Source organism: Eurosta solidaginis, chromosome 2 (assembly GCF_040869045.1).
Source record: "Eurosta solidaginis isolate ZX-2024a chromosome 2, ASM4086904v1, whole genome shotgun sequence".
In the NCBI taxonomy this organism is placed as follows: Eukaryota; Metazoa; Arthropoda; class Insecta; order Diptera; family Tephritidae; genus Eurosta; species Eurosta solidaginis.
In genome coordinates this window covers 283,013,101-283,033,008 of record NC_090320.1, presented here as the reverse complement: position 1 = coordinate 283,033,008, position 19,908 = coordinate 283,013,101, and the positions used below count along the sequence as shown (strand labels likewise).

Sequence of the window (19,908 nt, the reverse complement as noted above, 5' to 3'; positions counted from 1 at the left end):
TTGAGGCAGTGCAGAACTAATTATGAATTAAATGAACCTTTCCGGTATTTGTGTCATGATTTTAACTCTCACTCGAATTCATTTGATATAACGGATTCACTTTTTACTATAAGGAAAACTGTCCTATCCTATCTTAACTCGTAACAAAATAAAAATAAAAAAAAAATATAAATATTTATATGCTAAATCGTTAACTTATTTAACTATTTACTATATGTATAATTTTCTATTGTTATGTATATAATACTCATGTGATGATTTTTATTCTGTAGCTGAGCAGTTTTAGATCTCCACGCTTAACAAACCTCCGCCTATCAACAACTCGGCAAAAACAAAAACAAATCCATGCGTCATGCGGATGCGCCCCTCGTGTCGGTTGGGCGTGCTTTGGAGGGTATTAATCCGTTGGGTTTATTATTATTATTATATGTGAAAGATGACGTTTAAATCTACAAAAAATTAATGCCTTATTAACACTTAACGAAAGATATTGATTGTGTCACACCATTTATATAAGTTCGAGCAGTGTTGTTGCTCTGAATTTTGTGCACTTCTCCCAACTCTGGTTTTTCGGCAGTACACAATAGAAACTATTAGCAGTTTGGAAACAGGTAAAACTAATTAAGTGACCCTTTGTACTTTCCGAGCTCCTCTTCCAATTTGCGTCGTGCTTCTCTTGATTTTTCCTACCAATTGGCCCGACGGGACCTACATGTTTTATGCCGACTCCGAACGGCATCTGTGAGCTTTACGTGGCAGAAATACACTCGGAGCGCTTGCCAAACACTGCCGAGGGCGACCCCGCTTAAAAAAATTTTCTTCAAATTTAAAAACCTTATTTCTAAAATTTTGATGTTGCTTTGCCCGGGATGTGAACCCAGGGCATTCGGTGTGGTAGGCGGAGCAGGCTACCATCACACCACCGTGGTGTGATATCAATTTGATAACACAATTCACCTGTGCAAATATACATAGATGTATATATAAACAAACAATTACTAGGAAATTTTCTTTTGAAAAAGTATAGCAAAATGTTTTGTCAAAGCCACGTTCATTTCCTTTCGCTGGTATATGCGTCAATTAATTCTGTTTGTTTACCTAATTAAAAATGTTCATTATAATTATTAACTAAATAGGCTTATTAGGCTCCTATAACAGAAAAGTTATATGATACACGCTTAATAAGCTTTTGTATTTGCCGGGCGGCCGCCGTGGTGTGATGGTAACATGCTCCGCCTACACCGAAGTTCCTGGATTCACGCCCCGGGCAAAGCAACATCAAAAATTTTAGAAACGAGGTTTTTTAGTTAGAAGACATTTTTTCTAAGAGGAGTCGCCCCTCGGCAGTTTTTGGCAAGCACTCCGATTATATTTCTGCCATGAAAAGCTTCTCAGTGAATCTGCCTTGCAGATGCCGTTCTCAGTCGGCGTGAAAAACATGTAGGTGTCGTCCCGTCAATTTTTAGGGAAAATTAAAAGAAGCACGATGCAAATTGGAAGATAAGCTTGGCCTAAAATCTCTTTGGAGGTTATCGCGCCTTACATTTATTTATTTGTTTTATTTATAATGGACCGACTGAAAACAAACAAGATTTTTTATTGTGTAGCCTTGACATTAATTAAGATGTATTGTTGTTATTTAAAATTCCGGAAATTTTGACTGAAAGGTGTATGCTTGTTTTTTAATCATATTGCTCAATTAGGTATAAATAGCGCCCACAGAATTAATTTCGGTATACTTTATACTTAAAAAGTGTTGCAAAAGTTCTTATTAAATGAATTCACGCAATATTTTCGCGATCCTTTTTGTCGCTCCACGCTGCTTTTATATACGAACGCGAAATTACGCATTATAAATTGCTGATATATAGAAAAGGCAACGTTGAACGACAAAAAAGATCGCGAAAATATAGCGTGAGTTCAATAAGAACTTTTGCATCACTTTTTAAGTATAAAGTACACCGATATTAGAGCCACCTGCGATTTACAACCAGATTGACTGAATTTTGTGTGTGTTAGTGCAGTCGGGTGGCTTCGTGACACACGTATTTGTTGTCGGCTACACGTTGATGAAAATCAAAAATTTTTGATTTTCTCATTTGACGCTTGATTATTTGATCGTCACGGGGTGTGATTGACAAAACAGCAGTGTTGTATTTAGTTTGTGTCGACATTGAAAATGAACAAGTGCGCGGAAGAACAGCAATTCATATTAAAATTTATTGAAAATTATCAATGTTTACCAGCTTTATGGAATGTAAAGCTTTTATTGTTATTTAATAAACTTTTTATTAATTTTTTTATTATTTAATAGAACTGCTGTAGTTGCAAGAAAAAAAAAAGTCTTCATCCGATGACGACATATTCACGTCCGAACGCTACGGTTTCTCAATGCAAATATTGATTGATGGCTTTTTATTTGATAGTCGCGGGGCAAGCGTGAAATACCCGACACGCACACATACAAAAATTCAGTCAATCTGGTTGTAAATCGCAGGAGGCTCTTAGTTTTATGGGCGCTATTTATACCTAATTGAGCAATGTGAAAAAAAACCAGTAAGGAAGGCTAAGTTCGGGTGTAACCGAACATTTCGTACTCAGCTGAGATCTTTGGAGACAAAATAAGGGAAAATCACCATGTACGAAAATGAACCTAGAGTAACCCTGGAATGTGTTTGTATGACATGAGTATCAAATAAAGAGTATTTTAAAAGGTAGTGGGCCATAGTTCTATGGGTGGACGCCATTTCAGGATATCGCCATAAAGGTGGACCAGGTGTGACTCTAAAATGTGTTTGTACGATATGGGTATGAAATTAAAGGTATTAATGAGGGTTTTAAAAAGGAGTGGCTCTTAGTTGTATATGTGAAGACGTTTTCGAGATATCGACCAAAATGTGGACCAGGGTGACCCAGAACATCCTCTGTCGAGTACCGCTAATTTATTTATATATGTAATACAACGAACAGTATTCCTGCCAAGATTTCAAGGGCTTTTGATTTCGCCCTGCAGAACTTTTCCATTTTATTCTACTTAATATGGAAGGTGTCACACCCATTTGACAATTTTTTTCTAAAGTTATAGTTTGCGTCAATAAACCAATCCAATTACAATGTTTCATCCCTTTTTTCATATTTGGTATAGAATTATGGCATTTTTATCATTTTTCGTAATTTTCGATATCGAAAAAGTGGGCGTAATCATAGTCGGATTTCGGCCCTTTTTTACACCAATATAAAGTGAGTTCAGATAAGTACGTGAACTAAGTTTATTTATTTATTTATTTATTTAATATAGTAATCTTTGAAATACAATGTTTCTTACAGACTATATAACGAATTAGATAAATTTACATTACAGAATAGCGTACAGAAGATTTAAGAAAGCCTGTTTTGTCATTGTAAAATCAATGACAGTAGTTTCTGACAAAATATTAAATTCTCTCAAAGAGCGCACCAAAGGTGCATTTCCAGCAAATGTCGTTTTTACTTTGGGTAGATAAAATGGATAAGATACACGAAGGTTACATCTATGGACATTGAAACTTATTTTATGCAAGAGATATGGGCAATCAACGATGCTTTGAATCATGTTAAACGTAAACGTTAAGGCGAAGACAGATCTACGGTTTTCCAGAGATTGCAAGTATATCAGTTGAAGACGAGCTGTATAGGCCGGAACCGGGTTTTCAAAATTCAGAAACCGTAAGGCCAAATTAAGGAAAACCTTTTGTACACGCTCAATCCTCTTAATCGGAAGTTGATTATAGGGCCTCCACACAAAGACAGCATACTCAAGGAGCGAGCGCACAAAGCTTGTAAACAAAAGTTTCAAGGTATATGGGTCTGAGAAATTAGTGCTGTTACGACGTACAAACCCCAGAACTGAGTATTCTTTCGCGATAATGAATTTAATGTGGCTGTTGAAAGAGAGTTTTGTGTCAAATATAACTCCTAAGTCTTTAACTTCATTAACATTTGAAATGCTGTAAGACGTACTGCGTACATTCAAAATTTTCGCAAAGGTCATTTTGAAACACTTCTTGTTATTTTAAAGATAAATGTGACTTACTACACCATAGATAATGAGCATTAACATCCTGCTGCAGCCTTGCTTCATCGAGAGAATACTTAAGATCGTCTGCATAAAGCAAACACTTGGCAAATGAAAAACAACTTCCAGTGTCATTAATAAATAAGACAAACAGTAGCGGCCCAAGAACGCTTCCTTGCGGTACGCCTGAAGTGGCCACGAAAGATGCGGAACACATGCCGTCAATAGTAACAACACAGCGTCTATTCGATAAATAGGATTTGATCCATTCCAAGAAGTAGGAATGAAAACCTAAACAAGCAAGTTTTTTAACTAGAATTTTATGCGAGACTTTATCGAAAGCTTTTGAAAAGTCTGTGTGTATACAATCTACTTGATGACCATCAGAAAACGCTGTTATGCAGTAGTCACTAAGAACCGCTTAGTTCGAAACTGTAGACCTTCCGGGAATAAAGCCATGTTGGTTATGGCATATAATGGACTTTGTAGGAAAATAAAGCTTCTCTTTTACTACGCACTCAAAAATTTTAGATATAGTTGAAAGTTTTGATATGGGCAGATAGTTTCTAACATCATTTTTCTTACCACTTTTTAGAATGGGAGTTATGTAAGTGACTTTCCAGTCATCAATGAAGATACCAGACGCCAGCGACTTGTTAAATAGGATTTTCAAAGGTTCAACAAAAGCTGGACAACTTTTAAAGAGGACCGCAGACAGACCATCGACATCAGGTTCCGAAGAAGGCTTTAGCAACGGTAGCTCGTTGGAGATATCCTCAGAAGAAAGTGTGAGGGAACCGAAGTTGAGGTACGTGTTTACGTCAGAAGAAAAGCTTGGTAAAGCATCGGTATCATTCGATACGAAGTTGGACATAAAAAAATCAGCGAAGGGGTCAACCACATCTTTAGGAACCTCAGCGAAATTATCATCTAAGAAACCCGATTTAGGGATGTTTGAACACGATCTCTTGGATTTGATATATCTAAGTTCAAAAGAATTTAGGATTATATTTAATGCTGCTGGACTCAGCAGATCGAGTGTAATTTTTTCGAAGATGTTTATCTACCCTTGTGAATTCTTTTGAGTACCGCTGATACATGACAACAAAATTCTGGCATTTAGATTTATGAAATTTTTCATAATATTTATTTCTAAGATTTTTTAGATTTTTTAAAACTTTCGTGTACCAAGGCACTCTGTATGGCATTTTTTTTTAAAGGTACATACTTCAAATAAAGCTCATTTGCAGCTTTCTTGAATTTCAAAAAAAGAGTTAGACATTGACATGTCAGATAAGAGGGAATCCCAATTAATGTCAAGCAACGAGCTATTTAAACTTAGAAAGTCACATTTTGAAAAATTAAATACGATTTTATCATTATTGGCTTCACAAATAGGCAAATAATTGTAGTAATCAATGTTTGCAACTAAGGGAACATGATGTTTGTCACACGGAGTTATAGGAGATAAACAATTAGATATACTGTAATTAAAATTATCGCTTAAAAATACGAAATCTAAGATTTTGATTAAAGAGTTAACAAATTTGTTTATTTGTTTCAAGTCTAGACTGAGAATAGAATCAATAAAGTAGGACTCGTAAGAAGTCGTGACATTAGATGGAGTAAGATCTAAATTACAAAAACTGGAAGTCCAACGGACACTTAAGTTAAAATCACCAAAAATACAAAGATTACCATCCGGAATATTATTAACCCCAAGAGATACAATATTATCCGCATGCATTTTATACAATTCAAACTCACTATTAGGTGGAATGTAGGATGCCACAATATACAATGAGTCACTTTTTGAGGACGTACTTATACATACACACAATCGATCCAATAAAGAATTATCATTCATAAGGGTGACGACGTATGAGCGAAATTTACGGCGTACAACAACAAGAACTCCTCCTCCTCTACAAGCGCCTGTTTTAAAAGGATCCCTGTCCTTACGGAAGTCATCGAAAAGATTAGGGTCAAAGAACTCACTGTCATGAAAGCCAGAATGCAACCAGGGGCCCTATTCGCTAACTGTGATTTTTAAAATGTACACAAGAAGTTGTGTAAACTTTGAAATTCTGATTCTGTAAAGCAAAAATGTGAATCAAAAACTCACTGATAAAAACTTAGTGAGTTTTCTTGGCAGCCAGTGTACACTATTCTGACATTACGCACTGTTGCAGAATGACTTTTTTGTTTTCATGGCGTTTGATGAATATTTTCTCACTGACATAAGACTTTTACATTCAGCGCTCATTCAGCAAAACAATGTACACAATAATTTACAAAATCGCATGAAAATTTAAAGTGTAAATTGTGCGTGCAAATGAGTTTTCAATGAGTGTACATTTTTCAGTTTTTCACAGTTACGGAATTGACCCCCAGGTCTCCACGATGACAAATATGTCATAGTCCACTTGTGAACTAAATGAACTAACAACGTCAGATTATGTCCTTAAACCAGATATACTTTGAAAGTACATTTTTAGATCACAGGGCTTATCATGAGATCGCTGCAAATAGTTTAGACCAGTTGGAGTGGTATTGAAATTTAAGTTTTTGGGGCTATGGGCCTCCGCCTGTGAAAAAATTTAAAAGGTTTGATTTTTACATCCCTCGGCCACACCGAAGCATCGAGAACTTTATCATTAAGTTTTGATGGGACACCAAGTTTAAAATTTATGTGCTTACGATTGTTCATTCCGCTTGGGTCATTTTTCTTTAATAATTTGTTGCAACATAGTTCATCAACATTGATTCCTGCGTGTTTAGATACATACTTTATTATGTCAGCCTCTGTAACCGAAGGCATGAAAGCAAAGATTGATCGAAGAGTAAAGACAAAGAGAGTAGATAATTATCTACTCTCTTTGGTCGCACATTTGGCTTTCAGTGGACTTAGGGAAATGAAAAAAATATTAGTTAATAACACAAAAACTTTGATGGTGATCGATTTTAAGTCTCATTACATGACGTTTTTATATATTTTTTTTCGTAAAGTCTTAAACAAAAAGTTATAGCAAATAAAAATAAATTTAATGTATGGGAAAAATCACATTTTTACCGTTAACTCATTTTCCTCACATTTCCTCAAAACTTCATTAATTTATTTATATAGTTAATGTACTCGGCTTCATGGTTCGAAAAGGTTCGCGATTTTTAATTTTTTTTTTTTCTGTTTTTTCTCTTTTTATTTTAGCATCGCGAATCACTTTTTAATTCTGGGTAATATTTAAAAACCAAAAGATTTGATAATTCATATTATGCATTATATTTTTTATATTGAATTTGCATTTAACAATCCAAAAAAGGTTCAAATCAAAAATTTAGCTATTCCAGCTTGTTCGTTAATTTTGTTTTTGTTTTTTATGATGCTTACTATGCCAGCTTGTTCGTTAGTACCAAAAGAGTAAAAGCAAAAATTATTCGATCGGTCAATAGTCCATGAAATCTCCAAAAAACATATAGGTATATGACCAAAAAAAACTAAAAACAAATTTCTTTTATTATTTTGAGTAAATGTTGCGTCTCATATGTAGTATGTATATCCGTACCCAATTAAAATTGAGAAACTAATATATTTAGTTTTCTGTATCATAGTCAAGGTTTTGCGGTAGGAGTAGTAGAGATTTTACTTCTTCGGATATTTCCTCATGCTTACTAGGTAATTTCGGTCTCCTCGATGAAATAAATGGGTCAGAAGTAACTAACAAATTATTTAAAACGTCCTCATGTGTGGCTTTGCGGCTAATTTCTCTTGCATAGCCTCGACGATATGCCCTAAAATCTTTATTTCTGGATTCAGCGACTTCTGCGGACAACTTTCCGATAGGAATGGAACCAAAATGCTCTATTATTGAAGCTCCGTGTACTAAAATTGTATGTACACTTGAAGGCTGTAATACCATTCATATAGTTCGACGTAAACTCGAATAGTTTTTCTGGCGTACATGCTGAACTTTTGTACATTTATTGGAGACTCACATGAAAATGCCCTTAATATTATAGATAATCTTTGAATGAGATTTTCACTAACACCAGTTATTGAGGCGGTAGTTTTAATATCAACGAAAACGTCTAGCGGTATTTCCATCATTCGCTGTACCGTGCCCTTGCTTTACCACGTCTACCAATAAACCAGTCTGAATAGTAAAAATTATTTTAGTGAAGCCAAAATTATTGGAAATTGGAAAAAATACCTAGATGTACACATATGCTCGTTAGGGTATGTCGATATGAAACCCGGTTACTAAAAGTGTCATCACATCTTTAAATTAGGTTTTCTGACAAAAATTTTATAAAACAATAAATTATGGAAAAAGATCACAGAATACGAAAATGTATATTTAAAGTCCTAAGTCCCAAATTTTCAATTCCGTTCCACTGTGCGTCGCGACTAACCACATAATTTTCTTATTTTTCGCTTAACACTGGCTAAAGGAAGCGTCTTCGAAAGGAAGGAATTGCTATTAAATAGAAAATGTGATTGTGTTGAAAACGGAGTGGCCAGTCGTTTAAAGCGAAATTGCGTTTAGAGTTTGAAGAATTGCCAAAGTAATATTTATTAGTTTTACACAAAACCGTGAAGATGGATTGCGAAGAAACACAGATTCGCAAAATAAAGAAAATTATATAAGTAACGTGGGTACTATAGCGATAGCTCGGTGGAGCAGAGAAATTTTGCCAGCGCATTTGGCCCATGAGTAGCTACAGAGCAGGACCAGTTCTGGAATATCTGTTATCGATCGATATAAACTTGACATTTAGTTAGATAATTCATTTGGCGCGAAATTTCGATGGTGCACAAAAGTGAAAATTCCAACCTGCGCTAACAACAACAAGTCGACACTTGGAAACGACAAATCACAGATCAAGTTAGACTGTGTACATACATACATATCACATTGCCTGCTTTAATATTCATAGTACTCAATAATTAATCGCATTTGCTATACATCGCAGCTCCCGGCCTTCGTATGACATATTTTGTTATTTTGCAAATAATTAAAATCTTCGCTACTTGTGTTGAGTCGGTTTTAAAATTATACCTTTTACCATTGCAAAAACATTGAAGGTGACAGGTTAGGTTTAACTGGCCGGTCCATGAGGACCATTGAAGGTGGAAAGTGCAAGCTAATATAACTACTACCGGCACAACAGCGAAAAGGCCGCTTCATATAGGCCCACTGGATTGACCCTACATCAACAGCGCCACCAACACACGCAGCCACCATCGACCGCGCCAACCACCTAGCGCAGCCATTATCAATAGCACCACCACCAGAAGCGCCAACATTACGCGCCAAAACCGCGCACGGCCACTATTAACAGCGCCAACACCACGCGCTAATAATATCAGACGCAACCACAACCAAATCGACGCGCCAACCACCAGCGCAACCACCACCAACTGCGCCCACCAATACTACGCGCCAACCACCATCGCCAGTGCCCACAACAACCACTTCGACCGCGCAACCACAACCGCAACCACATTGGCAGCGCCAACAAAACGCGTAACAACCACCAGACTTACCACCACCACCAGCAACGAACACAGCAGGGCCGCCGAACATAGACCTGCTGCTACTAACACCAACAACAACAGCAGGGCTGCCAAATATAGGCCTGCTGCAACAGCACCAGCTACACCAACAACACAACAACAGGAGGGTCGCCAACCATAGGCCTGCTGCAAAACCTAGCCACAACAACAGGAACTACATCTAATGGGTGAGTCCGTTCGGACCCCCCCCCCCCCGCAATAAGGGGAGTTTAAATATAGTTATATATAAACAAATACATACATAGAAATACACATATGTATACAATGACATATACATACATACATATATACTTATATTAAATATAGTCATATATAAGCGGATACACACATAAAAATACATATATATATACAATGAAATATACATACATACATATACTTATATTAAATATAGTCATATAAATTATTGTATCCTTTGTTAAGGTTACTAAAAAAATAATTTTTTTGGGTCTCAAGACCTTTATTATTATTTATTCACTAATTTAATTATTGGTCGTAAGACCTTACTTTCTTACTCACTAATTAAAACTAAACGTTTACAACTAACTGCTTACAACTGACTGCTTATAACTGACTGACTTAAAAATGGTAAATTAGTTCTAAATATAACTTAATTCTACCTGTGCCAGCATTATTTCGTTCGGCGCATGGCGGATGTTGTTCCCAATTCAATTCCGGATGTCGTTCACAATATTTGTGTTTTTGCTGATCAGGCGTCTGGGCCTTTTCCTGTTTGCTTCAAAATTATTATTAAGTATTTTGAGCCATCAACTTGCGTATTGCTGACTAAGCTCTTTACATTAGCGTCAGCTCGAATGTTGACTTAGTTGGTGCTAACTCCTCCACCCCAAAAACGAACGTCCTCGTTTGTTAAGGTAGGTATTTCGGATGCTACAGGTTCCTTGTTATGGTTTACCTGGATGCTTACTTTTTAGCTTGATAGCTCTTCTGGTTCCTTTTTAAAATGTCTTCTTATTACTGGTGCGAATATGAGTCCTCCTAGGCAGATTATTATCATGATTATTAGAGAAAAATTTGTGATTATGGCTGCTTTGTGTTTTGTGCGCAATGAATTTATACGATTTGTGTTATTTATATGGAGTTCCTTCATCATTTACAAACTTAGGATTTCTTCTTCTTGTTTTGATGGGACATTTGACTGGAGAATTGCAGGTAGTGGTTTGCTGGTTAGTAGTTCGTTAAAAGAATATATCTGTTTATTGATACGAACTGTGGAATTATGGTACTGTATTGCGTATGACCCTGTCAGGTTTACTTTTTGGTTGTCGATATCTATAGTGCCGTTGTATTGATTTAGTAGTAGGATGCCAGGAGTGATGCTTTCTACGGTTGGGATGTGCTGGTTATTAACAAAAACGCATTCAGCTGGCTTGCTTCTCAGTAGAGGTGGGACACAGGTAGTGTTGCTAATGTCTACTATAGCCTTACGGTTACATATTCTTACATTATTATTTTCTTTACATTTAGATTCAATTCCATATACTACGTTATTATTACATGTTACAATGTCCTCGTAAGGGACTTTATTAATAAATTTTCCTATCTTTATAGGTTTTTGTTGGCGGCCACCGTGGTGTGATGGTAGCGTGCTCCGCCTATCACACCGTATGCCCTGGGTTCAACTCCCGAGCAAAGCAACATCAAAATTTTAGAAATAAGATTTTTCAATTAGAAGAAAATTTTTCTAAGCGGGGTCGCCCCTCGGCAGTGTCTGGCAAGCGCTCCGATTTTATTCCTGCCATGAAAAGCTCTCAGTGAAAACTCATCTGCCTTGCAGATGCCGTTCGGAGTCGGCATAAAACATGTAGGTCCCGTCCGGCCAATTTGTAGGGAAAAATCAAGAGGAGCACGACGCAAATTGGAAGAGAAGCTCGGCCTTAAATCTCTTCGGAGGTTATCGCGCCTTACATTTATTTTTTTATTTTATCTTTATAGGTTTTATCAAAATTGACTCACAAATGTCTTCATTTGTTATTGGTAATCCTATTATGTAAAATAACATTTTATCGTTTGTTGCAATTTTTACGCTTTCGATTTCTAGCGATTCTTCTATACTACTTAGGGTAAAATTGTTTTTTTCATATATTGATTTAATTAACATAATTTCTTCATTTGAAAATATATAGGAGTTGACTATGCCGGCCTTAGCCCAATGTATCGCATAGTCTATATTAATTATTTCTTCTTTGATAATTTTTAACTTATATTTCATTTCATAGCAAAATTATGTTGAGTGTGTTCATCCGATTGTATGGATTTCGCGATTTTATTAGAAATTGCTGTAATTTCATTTATTTTATCAAAAATTACTTTATTAATTACCACTTGCTGGTTATTATTTTCAACTATATTATTTATTTCATTTTCTAAGATGACTTGGTCGTCGTGGTCGGGATTTCCTGCGATCCACTTCCAGATGGTTCCTAGTTCATTAATTGCTCTTTTAAATTTCCTTGGTTAAGTCTATCTTAATTCATTATTGAGAATGGGCAAGAGGGGGTTTCCTTCATTGATTTGTGTCCTAATGGTATGGCTAAGTTCATTTAGTGTCTTTTGGCATACGTCCAGATCTATTTTATGTATAATTTTGTAAGTTCCTGTTTGAATTTTGGTTTGTCCCGTATTAAATGTTGCAAGTTGAGAGTTGCAGTAATCTATTATTTTAAAGTCCGCGTACCCTAGGTGCACGAGAAGTCTGTAAGAGAGAATTTTGAAGGGGGAGTTTCTTATTTTACTAAAATCATATTAAGTCTTAATGTTACTCTTATGTACTATTCTTCCTTTTTCAGTAATTACTACACTAGATTTATCTTCTTTCACGATTTCCTTCCTATATCTAGCAGTGAGTTTTGATCCTATTCTTTTATTAATCCTAACATAAATTATGTCACCAGGAGTGTATGTCTTAATGGGTTTCCGTGTTTTATTATGGATTTCTAAATCCTTTTCTTGTCTTTTCCGAAGGGTTTCTATGTTTGCTCGCCGTGAATTCTCGTATTGTTCTGGGTCTATCGAGACTCGTCTACCGAAAAATGTTTCTATAGGTCGTTTTCCTGTTGCTGAGTGTATAGAGTAATTATATTCATATGTGCATCTATCTAATAGTTCTTGAAATGAACGATGGGTGCGTTCTGTTTGGAGGCAACGCATAATTTCCGATAAGGTGGAATGAAACCTTTCCACTTGACCATTAACTGTGCTTGCGTATGGAGGTGTTTTAAAGGTTTTAATTCCAAGTTGATCTTCTACCATGAATTGTATGGATAGTGAGTTTAGGGACTTTTCATTGTCGATAACTATTGTCTTAGGTACACCAAATGCGAAGAGTATTTGTCGCAAAGGTTCTCTGATATCTTCTATTGCCTTTGACTGTATTATTCTTACCTGGGCATATTTAGAAAATTTATCTACTGCTGTTAGTACCAGGCGTTTCTCCGTATTATAGATATCTATGTGAACTATTTCACCAGGGTACTGGGGAATTGGGGTTTTAAGTAGATGTGGTTTATTAGGGTGACGGTCATATTTATTTTCTTTACAAACTTTGCACTGTTTAATTATATTTTCTATTCTTGCTGTCATTTTTGGGAAGTAATATTTTTGTATTAGTTGTTTTTTGTTTTCATCCCTATTTCTATGTGCTCGTGTGTGTTCTTTTAATATTTCCTCATTTTAAACATCCTCGTTTACTAAATCTTGTACTTTTGTTTGGGTATAGCGAATTTTGTAATTGGAAAAATGAAGGGGATAGATTTCCTGAATTTTTCCAATTATTTCTTCAGAGGTAAATAAGCCGTTTATCACTGAAGGATTTAGGTAACGTTTTAGTAGTGCTGTTAAATCGTTGATTGAAAATTGGGGTTTACAAATTAAGTGTCTATGATAGGTCGGGAATGGTATTTTAAACTGATAGCTGTCTTCATCTCCTAGCGAGATCCAAATTTGGTTTTTGAAGGCATTTATGGGTCCTTCTACTGCTGGGATTAGGTTGTGCGATGAACTCTCGTCTGAGTGCGTCGCGACTGATAAAGAATTTAACTCAAATGGGCTTGATAATGTATCTGCAACTACATTGACTTTTCCTGGTTTATATTGTATTTCATAGTTATATTCCTCTAGTATTGCTTTCCATCGTTTCAATTTAGAGTTAGTGTTCTTATTGCTTAAGGCATAGGTGAGTGGCTGATGGTCAGTGTGTATAATAACTTTCGCTGTGCCGTATAGGTAATTTCTGAAGGAATTTAAAGCCCAAATTATTGCAAGAATTTCTTTTTCATTTACTGCATAAATTTCTTCAGCTTTGTTTAATGTTCTTGAAATAAATGTGATCGGTTTGCCATTCTGTTCCAAAACTGCGCCTATGGCATATTGTGAGGCATCTGTAGTTAAGTCGAAACCTTTACTGTAATCGGGGTATTGTAGGATAACATCTCTGGATGTGAGGGTGGCTTTAATTTTATTGAATGCTTCTTTTGCTTTTTCATTCAAATTTATTAGAATTTTCCTTGAACTGCTTTTAGACATTCTTCCTTCCTCTCCTCGAAGTAGGGATGTCAGTGGTTTTGCTAATTTCGCATAATCTTGGATGAATCTTCTATAATATCCGGATAAACCCAAGAATGAGCGTAAATCTTTAATTGTTTTGGGGTAGGGGAAATCTGTTATTGATTGTACTTTGGCTGGGTTTGTGGAGATTCCGTCAGAAGAGACGACAAATCCCAGGAATTCGACTTTCTTTTTGAAAAAGTCGCATTTGTCAATATGGACTTTCATGTTTGCCTTGTTCAGAGTTTCGAAAATTGTGTCGATATGTTCAGCGTGCGTTTTTTCGTCCTCGCTAAATATAATTATATCGTCTATGTATACATAGCAAATTCTACCTATGTGTTCCCTAAGTATGTCGTCCAGTGTCCGTTGAAAGATGGCAGGGGCGTTCTTTAAGCCAAAAGGAAGTCTCGTGAACTCGTATTTTCCGTTGTTCACTGAAAAAGCTGTTTTTTCCACGTCAGATTCCTTAAGAGGAATTTGATGGTAACCGCTTTTTAAGTCAATCACTGAGAAAATTCGATTCTTTCCTAATTGGGAAAGTACCTCGTTTATCTCGGGTATTGGGTACCTATCTGCGATTGTTACTTGATTAAGTTTCCTGTAATCAATGATCATTCGAAATTTTTTTTCCCTTGAGGCATCGTCCTTTTTAGGCACGACCCAGACGGGTGAGTTGTATGGGGATCTTGATTTGCGTATTATTCCGTCCTCTAGCAGTTTGTTTACCTGAGTTTCAACTTCCTGCTTAAGGCTCATGGGATATGGGTATGATTTTGAGTATCTTGGTGTGTCAGAATTTGTGCGAATTTCGGCAACTACTTTTGTTGTATAAGTTAGTTTTTCGTTTGGCTCTGAAAATAAATTACGGTGTTTCTGTCCTAATTGTCTAATTTCGTTTTTTTCTACAGTGGTCATGTGTTGGTCCCGAATTTGTATTGTGTTAACATTTTGTACACTGTATTGTCTTAAAAAGATTTTTTTTATGTTTGCTATAACCATAAAATTTTCTTTTGTATGTATGACCGCTGAGAGTTCCTTTAGGCTGTCATTGCCTAGTATTGCATGAAAGGTTTTGAGAGTGGGTAGTAAGAAGAATTTAAGCTTGTAGTTTTCTAAGTTGAAGAGGTTGAGATATGTGTGGTGGGTAATTTTGATTTTTCCCCCGACAGAATTTGCAAAAAAGGGGTTGTCGTTTTCTATTGATTTTGTTACTAAGCTGGAATGGATATAATTTTTGTTAGATCCAATGTCCACTAAAATGTTTAAAATTTCGCCGCTCTTCGTCCTGCATCTAAAGTAGGGTAACGAAGAGCTGTTCAATCTAAAAAGTGTACATCACTCAGATCCTGCGGTTCTTCCTTTTCGTTGTTAAAGGTTGTGTTCTGATTGTGGTCGTTTAGATCTTCGTAGTATTGGTCTTGGTAGCATTGGTCATGGTAGTGTTGGTTATGGTAGTGTTGGCTATCCGTCGCTCCGTCGGTGTTTATGTGAAAGTTCCTTTGAACTTTGATAGGAGGATGGTTTATCATTGATGTATTAGGTGGCCGTTTGCCCTTTTCTTGAGCTTTAGGGCGGTTCATATAATTTACCGCTCTTGTCCTGACGCTTTCGTCTACGTCCATGGGTTGAGGTGGTTTAGGTGGTCTTGGAGGAGCGTGGTGTTGTTGGTTAAAAGGGTTTTGTGGTTGGTATCTATTTACCTGATTTGGGTTTTGGTTGGCGTATAGCTGATAGTTGGGAGGATTCAAATTTTGTTGATGATAGTTTTGTGGAATGGGATTTGATATGGGTCGAGGTAGGTGTGCTAGTTCGGGATAAAACCTTGACTGTGGTTGGAATTGTTGGTAAGATTGCGGCTGGGTGTATTTTACCGTTAAGGGCTGCTGTCGTGGATTCGGAGAATTAAAGCTTTGTTGACGGGAGTTAGACATCTGGTTGTTCGCGTGGTATGCCCTGAAGTTTTGGTTTTCGAGCTTCAGGCAAAGGTGTAAGGCTTCTGGCAAACTCTTTGGTTCTTTTATGCCAAGTAACCTGGGGAGATCACCCGAAAGTCCTCTGACGAAGGTGTCAAGGGCCTTAGCTCGGTAATTCTCAGTTAACAGGTGAACTGCTTCTTCACCTATCTCCATACAGCCTATTTTATTTAAAAGTAGTGATAGGTGTCCGTATACCTTCTGGTAGAACTCATTAATGGACATTCGTCCTTGTATGAGACATGTCATTTGGTACTCTAAAGTGCCTATGTCTCGTTTGTCGGCGTAGTGTGTAGTTAGACAGCGGGAAATTGCTGTCCAATCTAAAGGGGTGTTGTACGATTCTAAAGCTATGTCTGCCTTTCCAATTATCTTATTCCTAATAACATTCAAAATGCCGAAATATCTAGGTGTGCCCTTTGAGGGTTCATAAATTCTCAAAATTCTTTCAACACTCTTTTTCCAGGAGCTAAACTCTGAGGCATTTCCTGAGAATTCTCTTAATGAACGTACAACATCTGGAATCTTATCCATTTCACTCATATTATTTTGGAATTGGGCGTCTATAGTTTGATCAGTTATGATAGGATTTGTTGTGTTTTTAAGGACACTCTGTACTATATTAGGCACGCTTGCCTCTATGGCTAGGGATATCATGCTTTTTATCATATTGGCCAAGTCTGGTGAAATTTGGTTATTAGGGCTTGGCGGTGCTGGTGGTGCAGCAGGAGGGTTAGCTCCAAGCATTGAGGGTCTAATCAAATTGTTTGGGTTTGACACTGTAAGGAATTTTTGATTTTTTTTTCTTTCGGTAAGGGATTTGATTTTCTGGACTTCTTAAATCACAAAAAAAAAAAATTACGATTGTCTTGAAAAGGATTTTCCTAAATTTTTTCTTTTTTTTTTTTTTTCTTATTTCCACACTTTCACTTTTAAAATGAAATATCTAAGTTATTAAATTCTAAATTATTTAAATTTTTGAGTGACTTTCACAATAAGTATTCGAATTTCGTAATTGTAATTTTTTATGTAGTAATTTACTTCTCTTATTTTTTATAATTTTTAATTACTGTAAATCTTTTTGAAAGTTACTTATTTTTCAATATTTTTATTTTTCCTTAAAAAAAATTTTTTTTCGCTCATTACTTTCTAAATTTTTCAAATATGCGTTTTTAAGATAAAATTTCAAAATTTAGTAGATTTGAATTTTTTGTTTTAAATATTTTTCTTAAATATAAAAATATTTTCTTACATTAATTTCAGCTCCATCTCGATAAGTGTGTATTCTTCCCTTTTCCTGGCGGTACTCGTGGTACACTGGCTTATACCTTGTTGCTGGGGGTGGCTCCTTGGCTGGTATCGTTGGGGCGTCCGGGAAGTTTGTAAGTTTTCACTACCCCTTTCACGCCTCTTCTTATAGGTATCGTTTAGTAATACAAACTGGAATAGTTTTTCTTTCGTAGCACTTTATTATTTGTGGTACTTATTGAAAGTTTTTTTCTACCGGTTTTCTTTCTATTGTGGCACTTTTTGTATTGTGGCACTTTTTTTGAAATTTAATGCTATACTGGTGGCACTTTTGGAATTTTTTGATAACAGTTTCCTTCGCGGCACTTTATTAAGCTTAATACCGATTTTTCAACACTATAAGTTTACCAAGCCAAGCCTTTTAGCTCGGGCGCCAATTATTGTATCCTTTGCTAAGGTTACTAAAAAAAAATTTTTTTGGGTCTCAAAACCTTTATTATTATTTATTCACTAATTTAATTATTGGTCGTAAGACCTTACTTTCTTACTCACTAATTAAAACTAATCGTTAACAACTAACTGCTTACAACTGACTGCTTACAACTGACTGACTTAAAAATGGTAAATTAGTTCTAAATATAACTTAATTCTACCTGTGCCAGCATTATTTCGTTCGGCGCATGGCGGATGTTGTTCCCAATTCAATTCCGGATGTCGTTCACAATATTTGTGTTTTTGCTGATCAGGCGTCTGGGCCTTTTCCTGTTTGCTTCAAAATTATTATTAAGTATTTTGAGCCATCAACTTGCGTATTGCTGACTAAGCTCTTTACATTAGCGTCAGCTCGAATGTTGACTTAGTTGGTGCTAACTTATATAAATACATAAAAGTACACATACATATACAATGACATTTACCCTGTAAAAATCGTTGGATCATGTGGTCCACTGGAGTACTTACCATTATACTCCACTGTAATGCAGCAATGGACCAACTCATGTTTCTACACGAACATATTGTAAGCCGATCATTGCTCGTTTTTAACGTTTGTGATCACTACACGATATTTATTGAACTGTGGGTACTCCATCGATTACTCTAATGTAATGCGGAGCTGGAGTATATGGTCCAGTCCTAGGACATCGCAATGTTAATTGGACCATATTTTTTGTATGAATTGTGGTTAATTTTGGAGCACTCGGGTGGTCCAAAGCGAGTACTCCATACATGCATGCATGGAGTACTCGCGATTTTTGCAGGGTACTTACATACACATATACTTATATTAAAATAATGTAAGAAAACCATACCCAAGCAATTTAATTTTAAAGCAACTATAGTTATAGGTACAGATGAGGCCTAAACTTCTAAAAGTGTGTAGATAACAAGAGGAAAATAGTCAAGTTTTTACTTTACTTATATATACCAAGGCCAATTGCTACAAACATACATAAGGTACATACATGTGTACGTAGATATTTATAAGACAAAACTAATTCAACAAAATGCGTGAAATTAATTTTACACAAATGTTGGAATGTAGGCCTAATGTTTAGAGATTCAACAATAATAAATACAATTTTCTTTTCTTAATTAAATTAAAGTAGGATTAGACAACATAAGACATGTAAGAATGTAAAGCGCCCATTACTGATACTTAGCATAGACTTGACTTGGCTTGAGAACTGTCACTTACAGTTCCGTTAAATGAACATTGCATGTTACTGATTACTCAAAACTTAGCAACACTTAACTTGACTTAGAAGTCTGTTGGATTTTGATTTTCTATGTACGTTCTAAGTGACGTTTACATTTTGAGATGCCATTTGTCTGTTTCCATTTCATTTTGACATTTTGTCATACAAATTGACATTTATTTATTATGATGCCAGATTGTATGCGCTAAGTGGAGTATAATCGTAGCTAAGTTGCCAAGTTTACGCCAAGTCAAGTCAAGTCTATGCCAAGTATTAGTAATGGGCCCTTAACACTTACTTTAAGCTTTAAGTTTCACTACATTAGGAATTGGTTTATATATATAGTAGAAGACCCGGAAGACGTTGTCCTGCCCTAAATGTGGGTTATCTGCATACATTTTAATAAGCTTTTTCCGTCTGACTCTGCTCCCCCCCCCCCCCCCACTTCACTTTTTCCTAATCCTTTTTTTCACTCCTCCCTCCGTCTTTTTCGCTTCATCTATCTCCATCTTCGTCTCATTCTATATCTTTCCTAATCTCCTTCTCTCTTTTCTCTTCTCTCAATTTCTTCTCATTCTCCTGCACCCCTTATTGCCTGAGGGTGGTAAGTATTTTATTCCAGTCCCAGTCCCACTCCGAGTCTCAGTCCCAGTCCCAGTCCGTCTCTGGATAATATATTACTCTGTACTAAAGCACTCATCAACAGCTTTCATTTGATAGCCATATTGTATAAACATTGTCTAGGCATTCACTGGCCCACGTTTTGGCCTATATGTCGAGACCCTAGTCACCCAG

At 36.1% G+C, this 19,908-nt stretch overlaps 1 long non-coding RNA gene across 1 annotated transcript; it reads left to right on the top strand.

The window, feature by feature from the left end:
- The first annotated feature begins 1,781 nt into the window (after positions 1-1,781).
- On the top strand, positions 1,782-5,481 carry LOC137242833 (uncharacterized). Its single transcript, XR_010950382.1, has 3 exons — positions 1,782-2,257; positions 2,315-2,639; positions 4,650-5,481. It is a non-coding gene; the product is annotated as an uncharacterized lncRNA (long non-coding RNA).
- The last annotated feature ends 14,427 nt before the right edge of the window (positions 5,482-19,908 follow it).